Raw genomic sequence first — 19,288 nt, 5'->3', positions numbered from 1 at the left:
ATAACATACTTATTAAATCAAGAAGAGACTCCCTCTGCATGCCTGTCTATGGTCATAGAGAACAAGCTCTCTCTCTCTCTCTCTCTCTCTCTCTCTCTCTCTCTCTCTCTCTCTCTCTCTCTCTCTCAGAGTTACTCAAATCTTTGCTACTTGCTATGAATATAGCATTGTGGTGGGTGGGGCAAGTGCACAAGTAAAGAGGCAAGCGAGCAGCCCAAGGACTTATTGGCAAAGACGTCCAAGGATGTGGTCAAGCTGATGACGTCTCAAACAAAGTTGGCACTAACTTGCCAACGATGGCACTGCCTGAGAGAGAGAGAGAGAGAGAGAGAGAGAGAGAGAGAGAGAGAGAGAGAGAGAGAGATGCTTACACTTAGTCATAGAAACAGAGGAAAATGGTCCCATTTGTTGCATTGGAGTGTAGACACATACACACATACATACACGTAGGGGAGACACACACACACATACATACACGTAGGGGAGACACACACACACACACAGATATTTTTTGAGAAAGGCTTGGAGTTGCAAGAGGCATTTACACAATTTTTGACCGATTCAGAGTGAGAACGACATTGTACAGAGCAATTATCCTCTAAGCATACATGAAGAGTCACAAGAGATTCCTCATCCTTCCAATCCTTTGCATGAGTCTCCAATCAAACAAATTGCGAGGAGCAGACCTTGCCGATGAAGCAAGAGATGTCAAAGGCCCGAGAATTGTACTTGTGTAGAGGGTGAGGGTGCAGATCTCTAGGCTAATATCTTCCATCTGTACAGTATGCTTTGTATCATGGGTCCTTATGGATGGAGTTGAGATGCATGAATGTAATTCTTGACAGTCTATGTTGTTGACCTGAGATACAAGCTCATTGTCGTCAGATGCAAGCTCCATATCGGCCATTTCATTGGCGGTTGCGGATGCTTGCGCGCACACCTCGATTGGAAGTGTGTTATCATTATCTACATGGTAAGCTTACATGAGCATTTGCATCAAGATCACATTGACAGAAAAGAGCCTTCTATGCCAATTTATCATTAAAAAAAAAACCAAAAAAGGTACTTTAGAATTTTTCTCATGGAGAAACAATTTGAAAGGAACAAAAGTGACATAAACTGGATGCACTAGATGTAAGTCCTCACGGTGAAAGCATTTGCGACTATTCAGGTGCAGTAGATGTGAGTTTTCTTCCTGAAGACATGACTAACAGCCCAAAATCGCAAATATTTCCAAAGTTTTGGGTAGTACTGAAAGAAAAGATGGAAACACTGGGAATTATGTTGATGAGATGAGGTCAAAATTTTCTGAAATGTTTTAACTGTTTTTGTCATTGCAGACATCTGATATATCGATGATGGTATTGCTCACCTTACAAATTTTCTGAAATGTTTTAACTGTTTTTGTCATTGCAGCCATCTGATATACTGATGACAGTATTGCTCACCTTATACACACGCATGATGTTTTTTTTGTTTGGTTCAGGCCTTTGAGCAACCAAGCCTTACATTGTATGAAATAGCAGCTACACATGCAAAAAAAGATGTCGTGTGCAAAGCTTTGTACAAAGAAAAGCACCTACACAAATGGCTCATTAGAATAAGCGTTGCGAAAGTCAGGATAAGCCTTTCTTACTCTGTTGACGGCCCTCTTTACATAAAAACAGGGACCGTACAAATGCACCTTTGTAACAAATAAGGTTGGCGGAGATTTTCTCACTTATTGCATCTCAAGAAAAGAATAAAATATCAGTGGGAGGCTCTCATATAAGAACGCTCTACAATAAAACTAGAATGGTCAATCAATAAGAGCTATGCACTTGATTGTTAATCCTGTGCTTTACAAGCTTACACCATTGTCCATATACCCGGTCGAGAGGATGCAACCATAACCGTAGAGCTTTTTAAAGAACCACTGAGGTAAATGCATCCTAGATGTGGATTGAATGTTAAAATCTCCCATCAGCAAACCAGGTCTTCCAAGTTTAATGCATGAATGTAGCTGCTTCCATAAATCACAGCATTGCTTCTCACATCATTCGGTGCATATACACCAGCAAACCAAATAATCTCAACTTAATATATAAACTCTAACAAGGAATCTGCCATAAACATCCCATTTAATCAAAACTGGCTGATAGTGTTTGCAAACTCCAATAAACGTTTCTTATGATGCATCTGATTGACTAGCAGCTTGAGCATATGCCAACATACGAGCACATGCCATGATGAAGGGTCTGAAACATGCATAATAGTGTCCTTCTTATGTCAAAGTTGAAGGTTAAAACCCCAAAAATGAATGGAATGTGAACGAGTTCCTAATGTACTTTATGTATGAGAACAGGTGGAGTTTGTCAAAAAGAAAGTTTGTGGATTTGATACGACCCAATGCAATACGTTTCCATACAGAGTGACATTTAACCTTGGCCAAAATTTGCTGCCCTGTTTTTACGCAAATATGTTTGCAAATCATGCACCAGAATATTCCACAGAATAACTTTCCTCTGCACATCCTCTCGCACAAAGGCGACAACCTGACCGTGCGCCATGTCTTCACATGCAAACACGTGCACCCCTGGCACTAAACTCTCCGTGATGAGACGAGCATCATAAGGCTGAATTTGTGTCGTAGCTGTCAACCTCAACGGATGGAGGTAAGCACCCCGAGAACACTCAGCCTGTGCACATTCATGACATTTCAAACATTCAAAACATGCTGAAGATAGAATTCAATAAGAACCGGCAAGAATCTCTGCATTTCTCACCTGTGCAAATTCATAGCGCTTCAAAAACTCATACAATCTTATGATAGACTTGAGGCGGAACTGGCAAGGATTCTTGTAATCCTCAGCGGAGCCCGAGCCATAGATTTGCTTGCTCTTCTTCAATAATACGTGGAGCAGCTTTGTAAACGCAGATTGCGCGACCATAAATTCCACTGGCAGGCAAAAGAACACTTCCACAATCTTTGCTTTTGTCTTGAAAGCTTCCACACCTCGTTGAGCCAGATAAATGAGCATGCTCGTGTCAATAGCCACTTTAGAACCAACAGGAAGATGGAGTAGACCATGAGCTTGATCACTTGTGAACAAAGTATCTGTTCCAGCCACCACCTTCACGCTATTGTTTCCCCTCTTCCGCTCCAACTCCATCTCAATATCTACAAGAGAATTTGACGACCAGTGAAAAAGATCAAACAACATGAATCTGTATATGTGAATCACAAAGCTTCATAAATGAACTTGTTATCAACTGGTTTGAAACAGAAAGATACATTGCAACTCTTACATATCAGTTATTAAGGTCAATCACCTTTAATCTGATGTAACACTGCATAAGTCTAGAACCAATCTAGACACCAACATACGTACTCTTTGAGAGTCGACCCTTATGACGCACCACCAAATAATCTATTCTATATCAACAAAAAGAGCAAACCAATTTTGATCAAATTATGGATTCAAACGCCAAGGCAATCTCAACGTTGACGACTCAGCAACACATTCACAACAAACCAGATCAAGTAGTAGACAAAATTACGAGTCATCACAGTATTCAATAATGAAATTAGCAAACGACTAGACAACTTCACATCCAAGCCCTTAAAGGACCAATATATTATAAAAAATATGCTCATTACAAGAGAATGACACGTACGCATCAAAAGAAAACCGAACGAAATAGATCATCTTGATTTAAAGATCGATGTCTTGTAGAACATGGGTTGAAAACTAGCTGCTCGACTAGGTCATTGCATTGATCCTTGAGCTAAGGGCTCACATTCAAAATTTATACAAAATTAACTTTTGGGTTGACAAGCTAGGGATTAGTTGACTGAGTGCTTACTCCTCCCCACACGATGGTTCTTGTCAGCTTTCTCTTTCGAGAATGGAGGTAAACCACACAATTCCTCATCAAGTGGTTCACACTCATCGTTGGAGCTTGACCTCCACCTTTTCATGACTGAAACCAGATCTGTATCTTTAATTTCCTCTTCAAGCTTCTGAGCGACATCTTTTGCTCTTCTCCCATCTCTTCGCCTCAAAGCGAGATAGCAATTCACATCAGAGAACCTATCCACCTATTATGAAAGCATAAAATTTTCAACTATCCATACAACTACTGCCATAAAACATACCAATCGAAGGATACTCCGCCACAACCTAACGCAGTCACAAATCGATCATAATGCTCATCCGACATTTCTTCCCAATCAACAACACTCAATTTTTTTGCAAGCTCTCTAAAAAAAAGATGAATATTAGCAGTTCCCCATCTAAATAACTCTTAAGCAAATGTAAAGGCAAAAATAAACATTTACCTGGGATTCTCAATCCAAGTGTCTAAGACGATGCTGAAAACCATAAGCCAATGCATACTTTAGAATAAATGGGAAAGATAATTGAAGGATCTTTTTCTCGGGGGGGAAAAAAAACACGTGAGGTGTTACTCAATTTCAAGTCGCATCAAATTGCACCTCTTCCAATCTTGTATAGCACAAGACTCCGAGTCACTCATGATCAATGCTGGGTCAGAAGCATCTGTGCACTTGCTGCTGCACATGCAATTTGTCAAAATGCTACAAATATACAAATACATTTTAAAATCAAACAAAAGGAAAATAAATAGAACCTGCTTGAAGTGGAGATTCCAGCCATGGATACCTCTGAACAAAACATCAAAAGAGTTGAGAATAACATACTTATTAAATCAAGAAGAGACTCCCTCTGCATGCCTGTCTATGCTCATAGAGAACAAGCTCTCTCTCTCTCTCTCTCTCTCTCTCTCTCTCTCTCTCTCTCTCTCTCTCTCTCTCTCTCTCTCTCTCTCTCAGAGTTACTCAAATCTTTGCTACTTGCTATGAATATAGCATTGTGGTGGGTGGGGCAAGTGCACAAGTAAAGAGGCAAGCGAGCAGCCCAAGGACTTATTGGCAAAGACGTCCAAGGATGTGGTCAAGCTGATGACGTCTCAAACAAAGTTGGCACTAACTTGCCAACGATGGCACTGCCTGAGAGAGAGAGAGAGAGAGAGAGAGAGAGAGAGAGAGAGAGAGAGAGAGAGAGAGAGAGAGAGAGAGAGAGAGAGAGAGAGAGAGATGCTTACACTTAGTCATAGAAACAGAGGAAAATGGTCCCATTTGTTGCATTGGAGTGTAGACACATACACACATACATACACGTAGGGGAGACACACACACACACACACACACACACACACACACACACACAGATATTTTTTGAGAAAGGCTTGGAGTTGCAAGAGGCATTTACACAATTTTTGACCGATTCAGAGTGAGAACGACATTGTACAGAGCAATTATCCTCTAAGCATACATGAAGAGTCACAAGAGATTCCTCATCCTTCCAATCCTTTGCATGAGTCTCCAATCAAACAAATTGCCAGGAGCAGACCTTGCCGATGAAGCAAGAGATGTCAAAGGCCCGAGAATTGTACTTGTGTAGAGGGTGAGGGTGCAGATCTCTAGGCTAATATCTTCCATCTGTACAGTATGCTTTGTATCATGGGTTCTTATGGATGGAGTTGAGATGCATGAATGTAATTCTTGACAGTCTATGTTGTTGACCTGAGATACAAGCTCATTGTCATCAGATGCAAGCTCCATATCGGCCATTTCATTGGCGGTTGCGGATGCTTGCGCGCACACCTCGATTGGAAGTGTGTTATCATGATCTACATGGTAAGCTTACATGAGCATTTGCATCAAGATCACATTGACAGAAAAGAGCCTTCTATGCCAATTTATCATTAAAAAAAAAACCAAAAAAGGTACTTTAGAATTTTTCTCATGGAGAAACAATTTGCAAGGAACAAAAGTGACATAAACTGGATGCACTAGATGTAAGTCCTCACGGTGAAAGCATTTGCGACTATTCAGGTGCAGTAGATGTGAGTTTTCTTCCTGAAGACATGACTAACAGCCCAAAATCGCAAATATTTCCAAAGTTTTGGGTAGTACTGAAAGAAAAGATGGAAACACTGGGAATTATGTTGATGAGATGAGGTCAAAATTTTCTGAAATGTTTTAACTGTTTTTGTCATTGCAGACATCTGATATATCGATGATGGTATTGCTCACCTTACAAATTTTCTGAAATGTTTCAACTGTTTTTGTCATTGCAGCCATCTGATATACTGATGACGGTATTGCTCACCTTATACACACGCATGATGTTTTTTTTGTTTGGTTCAGGCCTTTGAGCAACCAAGCCTTACATTGTATGAAATAGCAGCTACACATGCAAAAAAAGATGTCGTGTGCAAAGCTTTGTACAAAGAAAAGCACCTACACAAATGGCTCATTAGAATAAGCGTTGCGAAAGTCAGGATAAGCCTTTCTTACTCTGTTGACGGCCCTCTTTACATAAAAACAGGGACCGTACAAATGCACCTTTGTAACAAATAAGGTTGGCGGAGATTTTCTCACTTATTGCATCTCAAGAAAAGAATAAAATATCAGTGGGAGGCTCTCATATAAGAACGCTCTACAATAAAACTAGAATGGTCAATCAATTAGAGCTTTGCACTTGATTGTTAATCCTGTGCTTTACAAGCTTACACCATTGTCCATATACCCGGTCGAGAGGATGCAACCATAACCGTAGAGCTTTTTAAAGAACCACTGAGGTAAATGCATCCTAGATGTGGATTGAATGTTAAAATCTCCCATCAGCAAACCAGGTCTTCCAAGTTTAATGCATGAATGTAGCTGCTTCCATAAATCACAGCATTGCTTCTCACATCATTCGGTGCATATACACCAGCAAACCAAATAATCTCAACTTAATATATAAAATCTAACAAGGAATCTGCCATAAACATCCCATTTAATCAAAACTGGCTGATAGTGTTTGCAAACTCCAATAAACGTTTCTTATGATGCATCTGATTGACTAGCAGCTTGAGCATATGCCAACATACGAGCACATGCCATGATGAAGGGTCTGAAACATGCATAATAGTGTCCTTGTTATGTCAAAGTTGAAGGTTAAAACCCCAAAAATGAATGGAATGTGAAGGAGTTCCTAATGTACTTTATGTATGAGAACAGGTGGAGTTTGTCAAAAAGAAAGTTTGTGGATTTGATACGACCCAATGCAATACGTTTCCATACAGAGTGACATTTAACCTTGGCCAAAATTTGCTGCCCTGTTTTTACGCAAATATGTTTGCAAATCATGCACCAGAATATTCCACAGAATAACTTTCCTCTGCACATCCTCTCGCACAAAGGCGACAACCTGACCGTGCGCCATGTCTTCACATGCAAACACGTGCATCTCTGGCACTAAACTCTCCGTGATGAGACGAGCATCATAAGGCTGAATTTGTGTCGTAGCTGTCAACCTCAACGGATGGAGGTAAGCACCCCGAGAACACTCAGCCTGTGCACATTCATGACATTTCAAACATTCAAAACATGGTGAAGATAGAATTCAATAAGAACCGGCAAGAATCTCCGCATTTCTCACCTGTGCAAATTCATAGCGCTTCAAAAACTCATACAATCTTATGATAGACTTGAGGCGGAACTGGCAAGGATTCTTGTAATCCTCAGCGGAGCTCGAGCCATAGATTTGCTTGCTCTTCTTCAATAATACGTTGAGCAGCTTTGTAAACGCAGATTGCGCGACCATAAATTCCACTGGCAGGCAAAAGAACACTTCCACAATCTCTGCTTTTGTCTTGAAAGCTTCCACACCTCGTTGAGCCAGATAAATGAGTATGCTCGTGTCAATAGCCACTTTAGAACCAACAGGAAGATGGAGTAGACCATGAGCTTGATCACTTGTGAACAAAGTATCTGGTCCAGCCACCACCTTCACGCTATTGTTTCCCCTCTTCCGCTCCAACTCCATCTCAATATCTACAAGAGAATTTGACGACCAGTGAAAAAGATCAAACAACATGAATCTGTATATGTGAATCACAAAGCTTCATAAATGAACTTGTTATCAACTGGTTTGAAACAGAAAGATACATTGCAGCTCTTACATATCAGTTGTTAGGGTCAATAACCTTCAATCTGATGTAGCACTGCATAGGTCTACAACCAATCTAGACACCAACATACGTACTCTTTGAGAGTCGACCCTTATGATGCACCACCAAATAATCTATTCTATATCAACAAAAAGAGCAAACCAATTTTGATCAAATTATGGATTCAAACGCCAAGGCAATCCCAACGTTGACGACTCAGCAACACATTCACAACAAACCAGATCAAGTAGTAGACAAAATTACGAGTCATCACAGTATTCAATAATGAAATTAGCAAACGACTAGACAACTTCACATCCAAGCCCTTAAAGGACCAATATATTATAAAAAATATGCTCATTACAAGAGAATGACACGTACGCATCAAAAGAAAACCGAACGAAATAGATCATCTTGATTTAAAGATCGATGTCTTGTAGAACATGGGTTGAAAACTAGCTGCTCGACTAGGTCATTGCATTGATCCTTGAGCTAAGGGCTCACATTCGAAATTTATACAAAATTAACTTTTGGGTTGACAAGCTAGGGATTAGTTGACTGAGTGCTTACTCCTCCCCACACGATGGTTCTTGTCAGCTTTCTCTTTCGAGAATGGAGGTAAACCACACAATTCCTCATCAAGTGGTTCACACTCATCGTTGGAGCTTGACCTCCACCTTTTCATGACTGAAACCAGATCTGTATCTTTAATTTCCTCTTCAAGCTTCTGAGCGACATCTTTTGCTCTTCTCCCATCTCTTCGCCTCAAAGCGAGATAGCAATTCACATCAGAGAACCTATAAACATCCACCTATTATGAAAGCATAAAATTTTCAACTATCCATACAACTACTGCCATAAAACATACCAATCGAAGGATACTCCGCCACAACCTAACGCAGTCACAAATCGATCATAATGCTCATCCGACATTTCTTCCCAATCAACAACACTCAATTTTTTTGCAAGCTCCCTAAAAAAAAGATGAATATTAGCAGTTCCCCATCTAAATAACTCTTAAGCAAATGTAAAGGCAAAAATAAACATTTACCTGGGATTCTCAATCCAAGTGTCTAAGACGATGCTGAAAACCATAAGCCAATGCATACTTTAGAATAAATGGGAAAGATAATTGAAGGATCTTTTTCTCGGGGGGGAAAAAAAACACGTGAGGTGTTACTCAATTTCAAGTCGCATCAAATTGCACCTCTTCCAATCTTGTATAGCACAAGACTCCGAGTCACTCATGATCAATGCTGGGTCAGAAGCATCTGTGCACTTGCTGCTGCACATGCAATTTGTCAAAATGCTACAAATATACAAATACATTTTAAAATCAAACAAAAGGAAAATAAATAGAACCTGCTTGAAGTGGAGATTCCAGCCATGGATACCTCTGAACAAAACATCAAAAGAGTTGAGAATAACATACTTATTAAATCAAGAAGAGACTCCCTCTGCATGCCTGTCTATGCTCAGAGAGAACAAGCTCTCTCTCTCTCTCTCTCTCTCTCTCTCTCTCTCTCTCTCTCTCTCTCAGAGTTACTCAAATCTTTGCTACTTGCTATGAATATAGCATTGTGGTGGGTGGGGCAAGTGCACAAGTAAAGAGGCAAGCGAGCAGCCCAAGGACTTATTGGCAAAGACATCCAAGGATGTGGTCAAGCTGATGACGTCTCAAACAAAGTTGGCACTAACTTGCCAACGATGGCACTGCCTGAGAGAGAGAGAGAGAGAGAGAGAGAGAGAGAGAGAGAGAGAGAGAGAGAGAGAGAGAGAGAGAGAGAGAGAGAGAGAGAGAGAGATGCTTACACTTAGTCATAGAAACAGAGGAAAATGGTCCCATTTGTTGCATTGGAGTGTAGACACATACACACATACATACACGTAGGGGAGACACACACACACACACACACACACACACACACACACACACACACACACACACACACACAGAGAAAGATTTTTTTGAGAAAGGCTTGGAGTTGCAAGAGGCATTTAAACAATTTTTGACCGATTCAGAGTGAGAACGACATTGTACAAAGCAATTATCCTCTAAGCATACATGAAGAGTCACAAGAGATTCCTCATCCTTCCAATCCTTTGCATGAGTGTCCAATCAAACAAATTGCGAGGAGCAGACCTTGCCGATGAAGCAAGAGATGTCAAAGGCCCGAGAATTGTACTTGTGTAGAGGGTGAGGGTGCAGATCTCTAGGCTAATATCTTCCATCTGTACAGTATGCTTTGTATCATGGGTTCTTATGGATGGAGTTGAGATGCATGAATGTAATTCTTGAGAGTCTATGTTGTTGACCTGAGATACAAGCTCATCGTCGTCAGATGCAAGCTCCATATCGGCCATTTCATTGGCGGTTACGGATGCTTGCGCGCACACCTCGATTGGAAGTGTGTTATCATGATCTACATGGTAAGCTTACATGAGCATTTGCATCAAGATCACATTGACAGAAAAGAGCCTTCTATGCCAATTTATCATTAAAAAAAAAACCAAAAAAGGTACTTTAGAATTTTTCTCATGGAGAAACAATTTGAAAGGAACAAAAGTGACATAAACTGGATGCACTAGATGTAAGTCCTCACGGTGAAAGCATTTGCGACTATTCAGGTGCAGTAGATGTGAGTTTTCTTCCTGAAGACATGACTAACAGCCCAAAATCGCAAATATTTCCAAAGTTTTGGGTAGTACTGAAAGAAAAGATGGAAACACTGGGAATTATGTTGATGAGATGAGGTCAAAATTTTCTGAAATGTTTTAACTGTTTTTGTCATTGCAGACATCTGATATATCGATGATGGTATTGCTCACCTTACAAATTTTCTGAAATGTTTTAACTGTTTTTGTCATTGCAGCCATCTGATATACTGATGACGGTATTGCTCACCTTATACACACGCATGATGTTTTTTTTGTTTGGTTCAGGCCTTTGAGCAACCAAGCCTTACATTGTATGAAATAGCAGCTACACATGCAAAAAAAGATGTCGTGTGCAAAGCTTTGTACAAAGAAAAGCACCTACACAAATGGCTCATTAGAATAAGCGTTGCGAAAGTCAGGATAAGCCTTTCTTACTCTGTTGACGGCCCTCTTTACATAAAAACAGGGACCGTACAAATGCACCTTTGTAACAAATAAGGTTGGCGGAGATTTTCTCACTTATTGCATCTCAAGAAAAGAATAAAATATCAGTGGGAGGCTCTCATATAAGAACGCTCTACAATAAAACTAGAATGGTCAATCAATCAGAGCTATGCACTTGATTGTTAATCCTGTGCTTTACAAGCTTACACCATTGTCCATATACCCGGTCGAGAGGATGCAACCATAACCGTAGAGCTTTTTAAAGAACCACTGAGGTAAATGCATCCTAGATGTGGATTGAATGTTAAAATCTCCCATCAGCAAACCAGGTCTTCCAAGTTTAATGCATGAATGTAGCTGCTTCCATAAATCACAGCATTGCTTCTCACATCATTCGGTGCATATACACCAGCAAACCAAATAATCTCAACTTAATATATAAACTCTAACAAGGAATCTGCCATAAACATCCCATTTAATCAAAACTGGCTGATAGTGTTTGCAAACTCCAATAAACGTTTCCTATGATGCATCTGATTGACTAGCAGCTTGAGCATATGCCAACATACGAGCACATGCCATGATGAAGGGTCTGAAACATGCATAATAGTGTCCTTGTTATGTCAAAGTTGAAGGTTAAAACCCCAAAAATGAATGGAATGTGAACGAGTTCCTAATGTACTTTATGTATGAGAACAGGTGGAGTTTGTCAAAAAGAAAGTTTGTGGATTTGATACGACCCAATGCAATACGTTTCCATACAGAGTGACATTTAACCTTGGCCAAAATTTGCTGCCCTGTTTTTACGCAAATATGTTTGCAAATAATGCACCAGAATATTCCACAGAATAACTTTCCTCTGCACATCCTCTCGCACACAGGCGACAACCTGACCGTGCGCCATGTCTTCACATGCAAACACGTGCACCCCTGGCACTAAACTCTCCGTGATGAGACGAGCATCATAAGGCTGAATTTGTGTCGTAGCTGTCAACCTCAACGGATGGAGGTAAGCACCCCGAGAACACTCAGCCTGTGCACATTCATGACATTTCAAACATTCAAAACATGGTGAAGATAGAATTCAATAAGAACCGGCAAGAATCTCCGCATTTCTCACCTGTGCAAATTCATAGCGCTTCAAAAACTCATACAATCTTATGATAGACTTGAGGCGGAACTGGCAAGGATTCTTGTAATCCTCAGCGGAGCCCGAGCCATAGATTTGCTTGCTCTTCTTCAATAATACGTGGAGCAGCTTTGTAAACGCAGATTGCGCGACCATAAATTCCACTGGCAGGCAAAAGAACACTTCCACAATCTTTGCTTTTGTCTTGAAAGCTTCCACACCTCGTTGAGCCAGATAAATGAGTATGCTCGTGTCAATAGCCACTTTAGAACCAACAGGAAGATGGAGTAGACCATGAGCTTGATCACTTGTGAACAAAGTATCTGTTCCAGCCACCACCTTCACGTTATTGTTTCCCCTCTTCCGCTCCAACTCCATCTCAATATCTACAAGAGAATTTGACGACCAGTGAAAAAGATCAAACAACATGAATCTGTATATGTGAATCACAAAGCTTCATAAATGAACTTGTTATCAACTGGTTTGAAACAGAAAGATACATTGCAGCTCTTACATATCAGTTATTAAGGTCAATCACCTTTAATCTGATGTAACACTGCATAAGTCTAGAACCAATCTAGACACCAACATACGTACTCTTTGAGAGTCGACCCTTATGACGCACCACCAAATAATCTATTCTATATCAACAAAAAGAGCAAACCAATTTTGATCAAATTATGGATTCAAACGCCAAGGCAATCTCAACGTTGACGACTCAGCAACACATTCACAACAAACCAGATCAAGTAGTAGACAAAATTACGAGTCATCACAGTATTCAATAATGAAATTAGCAAACGACTAGACAACTTCACATCCAAGCCCTTAAAGGACCAATATATTATAAAAAATATGCTCATTACAAGAGAATGACACGTACGCATCAAAAGAAAACCGAACGAAATAGATCATCTTGATTTAAAGATCGATGTCTTGTAGAACATGGGTTGAAAACTAGCTGCTCGACTAGGTCATTGCATTGATCCTTGAGCTAAGGGCTCACATTCGAAATTTATACAAAATTAACTTTTGGGTTGACAAGCTAGGGATTAGTTGACTGAGTGCTTACTCCTCCCCACACGATGGTTCTTGTCAGCTTTCTCTTTCGAGAATGGAGGTAAACCACACAATTCCTCATCAAGTGGTTCACACTCATCGTTGGAGCTTGACCTCCACCTTTTCATGACTGAAACCAGATCTGTATCTTTAATTTCCTCTTCAAGCTTCTGAGCGACATCTTTTGCTCTTCTCCCATCTCTTCGCCTCAAAGCGAGATAGCAATTCACATCAGAGAACCTATAAACATCCACCTATTATGAAAGCATAAAATTTTCAACTATCCATACAACTACTGCCATAAAACATACCAATCGAAGGATACTCCGCCACAACCTAACGCAGTCACAAATCGATCATAATGCTCATCCGACATTTCTTCCCAATCAACAACACTCAATTTTTTTGCAAGCTCCCTAAAAAAAAGATGAATATTAGCAGTTCCCCATCTAAATAACTCTTAAGCAAATGTAAAGGCAAAAATAAACATTTACCTGGGATTCTCAATCCAAGTGTCTAAGACGATGCTGAAAACCATAAGCCAATGCATACTTTAGAATAAATGGGAAAGATAATTGAAGGATCTTTTTCTCGGGGGGGAAAAAAAACACGTGAGGTGTTACTCAATTTCAAGTCGCATCAAATTGCACCTCTTCCAATCTTGTATAGCACAAGACTCCGAGTCACTCATGATCAATGCTGGGTCAGAAGCATCTGTGCACTTGCTGCTGCACATGCAATTTGTCAAAATGCTACAAATATACAAATACATTTTAAAATCAAACAAAAGGAAAATAAATAGAACCTGCTTGAAGTGGAGATTCCAGCCATGGATACCTCTGAACAAAACATCAAAAGAGTTGAGAATAACATACTTATTAAATCAAGAAGAGACTCCCTCTGCATGCCTGTCTATGCTCAGAGAGAACAAGCTCTCTCTCTCTCTCTCTCTCTCTCTCTCTCTCTCTCTCTCTCTCTCTCAGAGTTACTCAAATCTTTGCTACTTGCTATGAATATAGCATTGTGGTGGGTGGGGCAAGTGCACAAGTAAAGAGGCAAGCGAGCAGCCCAAGGACTTATTGGCAAAGACATCCAAGGATGTGGTCAAGCTGATGACGTCTCAAACAAAGTTGGCACTAACTTGCCAACGATGGCACTGCCTGTGAGAGAGAGAGAGAGAGAGAGAGAGAGAGAGAGAGAGAGAGAGAGAGAGAGAGAGAGAGAGAGAGAGAGAGAGAGAGAGAGAGAGAGAGATGCTTACACTTAGTCATAGAAACAGAGGAAAATGGTCCCATTTGTTGCATTGGAGTGTAGACACATACACACATACATACACGTAGGGGAGACACACACACACACACACACACACACACACACACAGAGATTTTTTTGAGAAAGGCTTGGAGTTGCAAGAGGCATTTAAACAATTTTTGACCGATTCAGAGTGAGAACGACATTGTAAAAGCAATTATCCTCTAAGCATACATGAAGAGTCACAAGAGATTCCTCATCCTTCCAATCCTTTGCATGAGTCTCCAATCAAACAAATTGCGAGGAGCAGACCTTGCCGATGAAGCAAGAGATGTCAAAGGCCCGAGAATTGTACTTGTGTAGAGGGTGAGGGTGCAGATCTCTAGGCTAATATCTTCCATCTGTACAGTATGCTTTGTATCATGGGTTCTTATGGATGGAGTTGAGATGCATGAATGTAATTCTTGAGAGTCTATGTTGTTGACCTGAGATACAAGCTCATCGTCGTCAGATGCAAGCTCCATATCGGCCATTTCATTGGCGGTTACGGATGCTTGCGCGCACACCTCGATTGGAAGTGTGTTATCATGATCTACATGGTAAGCTTACATGAGCATTTGCATCAAGATCACATTGACAGAAAAGAGCCTTCTATGCCAATTTATCATTAAAAAAAAAACCAAAAAAGGTACTTTAGAATTTTTCTCATGGAGAAACAATTTGAAAGGAACAAAAGTGACATAAACTGGATGCACTAGATGTAAGTCCTCACGGTGAAAGCATTTGCGACTATTCAGGTGCAGTAGATGTGAGTTTTCTTCCTGAAGACATGACTAACAGCCCAAAATCGCAAATATTTCCAAAGTTTTGGGTAGTACTGAAAGAAAAGATGGAAACACTGGGAATTATGTTGATGAGATGAGGTCAAAATTTTCTGAAATGTTTTAACTGTTTTTGTCATTGCAGACATCTGATATATCGATGATGGTATTGCTCACCTTACAAATTTTCTGAAATGTTTTAACTGTTTTTGTCATTGCAGCCATCTGATATACTGATGACGGTATTGCTCACCTTATACACACGCATGATGTTTTTTTTGTTTGGTTCAGGCCTTTGAGCAACCAAGCCTTACATTGTATGAAATAGCAGCTACACATGCAAAAAAAGATGTCGTGTGCAAAGCTTTGTACAAAGAAAAGCACCTACACAAATGGCTCATTAGAATAAGCGTTGCGAAAGTCAGGATAAGCCTTTCTTACTCTGTTGACGGCCCTCTTTACATAAAAACAGGGACCGTACAAATGCACCTTTGTAACAAATAAGGTTGGCGGAGATTTTCTCACTTATTGCATCTCAAGAAAAGAATAAAATATCAGTGGGAGGCTCTCATATAAGAACGCTCTACAATAAAACTAGAATGGTCAATCAATCAGAGCTATGCACTTGATTGTTAATCCTGTGCTTTACAAGCTTACACCATTGTCCATATACCCGGTCGAGAGGATGCAACCATAACCGTAGAGCTTTTTAAAGAACCACTGAGGTAAATGCATCCTAGATGTGGATTGAATGTTAAAATCTCCCATCAGCAAACCAGGTCTTCCAAGTTTAATGCATGAATGTAGCTGCTTCCATAAATCACAGCATTGCTTCTCACATCATTCGGTGCATATACACCAGCAAACCAAATAATCTCAACTTAATATATAAACTCTAACAAGGAATCTGCCATAAACATCCCATTTAATCAAAACTAGCTGATAGTGTTTGCAAACTCCAATAAACGTTTCCTATGATGCATCTGATTGACTAGCAGCTTGAGCATATGCCAACATACGAGCACATGCCATGATGAAGGGTCTGAAACATGCATAATAGTGTCCTTGTTATGTCAAAGTTGAAGGTTAAAACCCCAAAAATGAATGGAATGTGAACGAGTTCCTAATGTACTTTATGTATGAGAACAGGTGGAGTTTGTCAAAAAGAAAGTTTGTGGATTTGATACGACCCAATGCAATACGTTTCCATACAGAGTGACATTTAACCTTGGCCAAAATTTGCTGCCCTGTTTTTACGCAAATATGTTTGCAAATAATGCACCAGAATATTCCACAGAATAACTTTCCTCTGCACATCCTCTCGCACACAGGCGACAACCTGACCGTGCGCCATGTCTTCACATGCAAACACGTGCACCCCTGGCACTAAACTCTCCGTGATGAGACGAGCATCATAAGGCTGAATTTGTGTCGTAGCTGTCAACCTCAACGGATGGAGGTAAGCACCCCGAGAACACTCAGCCTGTGCACATTCATGACATTTCAAACATTCAAAACATGCTGAAGATAGAATTCAATAAGAACCGGCAAGAATCTCCGCATTTCTCACCTGTGCAAATTCATAGCGCTTCAAAAACTCATACAATCTTATGATAGACTTGAGGCGGAACTGGCAAGGATTCTTGTAATCCTCAGCGGAGCCCGAGCCATAGATTTGCTTGCTCTTCTTCAATAATACGTGGAGCAGCTTTGTAAACGCAGATTGCGCGACCATAAATTCCACTGGCAGGCAAAAGAACACTTCCACAATCTTTGCTTTTGTCTTGAAAGCTTCCACACCTCGTTGAGCCAGATAAATGAGTATGCTCGTGTCAATAGCCACTTTAGAACCAACAGGAAGATGGAGTAGACCATGAGCTTGATCACTTGTGAACAAAGTATCTGTTCCAGCCACCACCTTCACGCTATTGTTTCCCCTCTTCTGCTCCAACTCCATCTCAATATCTACAAGAGAATTTGACGACCAGTGAAAAAGATCAAACAACATGAATCTGTATATGTGAATCACAAAGCTTCATAAATGAACTTGTTATCAACTGGTTTGAAACAGAAAGATACATTGCAGCTCTTACATATCAGTTATTAAGGTCAATCACCTTTAATCTGATGTAACACTACATAAGTCTAGAACCAATCTAGACACCAACATACGTACTCTTTGAGAGTCGACCCTTATGACGCACCACCAAATAATCTATTCTATATCAACAAAAAGAGCAAACCAATTTTGATCAAATTATGGATTCAAACGCCAAGGCAATCTCAACGTTGACGACTCAGCAACACATTCACAACAAACCAGATCAAGTAGTAGACAAAATTACGAGTCATCACAGTATTCAATAATGAAATTAGCAAACGACTAGACAACTTCACATCCAAGCCCTTAAAGGACCAATATATTATAAACAATATGCTCATTACAAGAGAATGACACGTACGCATCAAAAGAAAACCGAACGAAATAGATCATCTTGATTTAAAGATCGATGTCTTGTAGAACATGGGTTGAAAACTAGCTGCTCGACTAGGTCATTGCATTGATCCTTGAGCTAAGGGCTCACATTCAAAATTTATACAAAATTAACTTTTGGGTTGACAAGCTAGGGATTAGTTGACTGAGTGCTTACTCCTCCCCACACGATGGTTCTTGTCAGCTTTCTCTTTCGAGAATGGAGGTAAACCACACAATTCCTCATCAAGTGGTTCACACTCATCGTTGGAGCTTGACCTCCACCTTTTCATGACTGAAACCAGATCTGTATCTTTAATTTCCTCTTCAAGCTTCTGAGCGACATCTTTTGCTCTTCTCCCATCTCTTCGCCTCAAAGCGAGATAGCAATTCACATCAGAGAACCTATAAACATCCACCTATTATGAAAGCATAAAATTTTCAACTATCCATACAACTACTGCCATAAAACATACCAATCGAAGGATACTCCGCCACAACCTAACGCAGTCACAAATCGATCATAATGCTCATCCGACATTTCTTCCCAATCAACAACACTCAATTTTTTTGCAAGCTCCCTAAAAAAAAGATGAATATTAGCAGTTCCCCATCTAAATAACTCTTAAGCAAATGTAAAGGCAAAAATAAACATTTACCTGGGATTCTCAATCCAAGTGTCTAAGACGATGCTGAAAACCATAAGCCAATGCATACTTTAGAATAAATGGGAAAGATAATTGAAGGATCTTTTTCTCGGGGGGGAAAAAAAACACGTGAGGTGTTACTCAATTTCAAGTCGCATCAAATTGCACCTCTTCCAATCTTGTATAGCACAAGACTCCGAGTCACTCATGATCAATGCTGGGTCAGAAGCATCTGTGCACTTGCTGCTGCACATGCAATTTGTCAAAATGCTACAAATATACAAATACATTTTAAAATCAAACAAAAGGAAAATAAATAGAACCTGCTTGAAGTGGAGATTCCAGCCATGGATACCTCTGAACAAAACATCAAAAGAGTTGAGAATAACATACTTATTAAATCAAGAAGAGACTCCCTCTGCATGCCTGTCTATGCTCATAGAGAACAAGCTCTCTCTCTCTCTCTCTCTCTCTCTCTCTCTCTCTCTCTCTCTCAGAGTTACTCAAATCTTTGCTACTTGCTATGAATATAGCATTGTGGTGGGTGGGGCAAGTGCACAAGTAAAGAGGCAAGCGAGCAGCCCAAGGACTTATTGGCAAAGACATCCAAGGATGTGGTCAAGCTGATGACGTCTCAAACAAAGTTGGCACTAACTTGCCAACGATGGCACTGCCTGAGAGAGAGAGAGAGAGAGAGAGAGAGAGAGAGAGAGAGAGAGAGAGAGAGAGAGAGAGAGAGAGAGAGAGAGAGAGAGAGAGAGAGAGAGAGAGAGATGCTTACACTTAGTCATAGAAACAGAGG

At 40.3% G+C, this 19,288-nt stretch overlaps 4 pseudogenes; all 4 read right to left on the bottom strand.

Moving 5' to 3' along the window:
* Nucleotides 1–2,417: 2,417 nt before the first annotated feature.
* On the bottom strand, nt 2,418–4,688 carry LOC147431429 (uncharacterized; annotated as a pseudogene).
* Nucleotides 4,689–7,145: 2,457 nt separating this feature from the next.
* Nucleotides 7,146–9,422, bottom strand: LOC147431428 (uncharacterized; annotated as a pseudogene).
* Nucleotides 9,423–11,878: 2,456 nt separating this feature from the next.
* Nucleotides 11,879–14,155, bottom strand: LOC147431427 (uncharacterized; annotated as a pseudogene).
* Nucleotides 14,156–16,588: 2,433 nt separating this feature from the next.
* LOC147431426 (uncharacterized) lies at nt 16,589–18,843 on the bottom strand (annotated as a pseudogene).
* Between the last annotated feature and the right edge of the window lie 445 nt (nt 18,844–19,288).

The sequence above is a fragment of the Adiantum capillus-veneris genome, chromosome 21 (assembly GCF_014529385.1).
Source record: "Adiantum capillus-veneris isolate H3 chromosome 21, ASM1452938v2, whole genome shotgun sequence".
NCBI classification, from domain to species: Eukaryota; Viridiplantae; Streptophyta; class Polypodiopsida; order Polypodiales; family Pteridaceae; genus Adiantum; species Adiantum capillus-veneris.
Note: the sequence above shows the minus strand (reverse complement) of the source record. Positions and strands in the feature narration are given on the sequence as shown.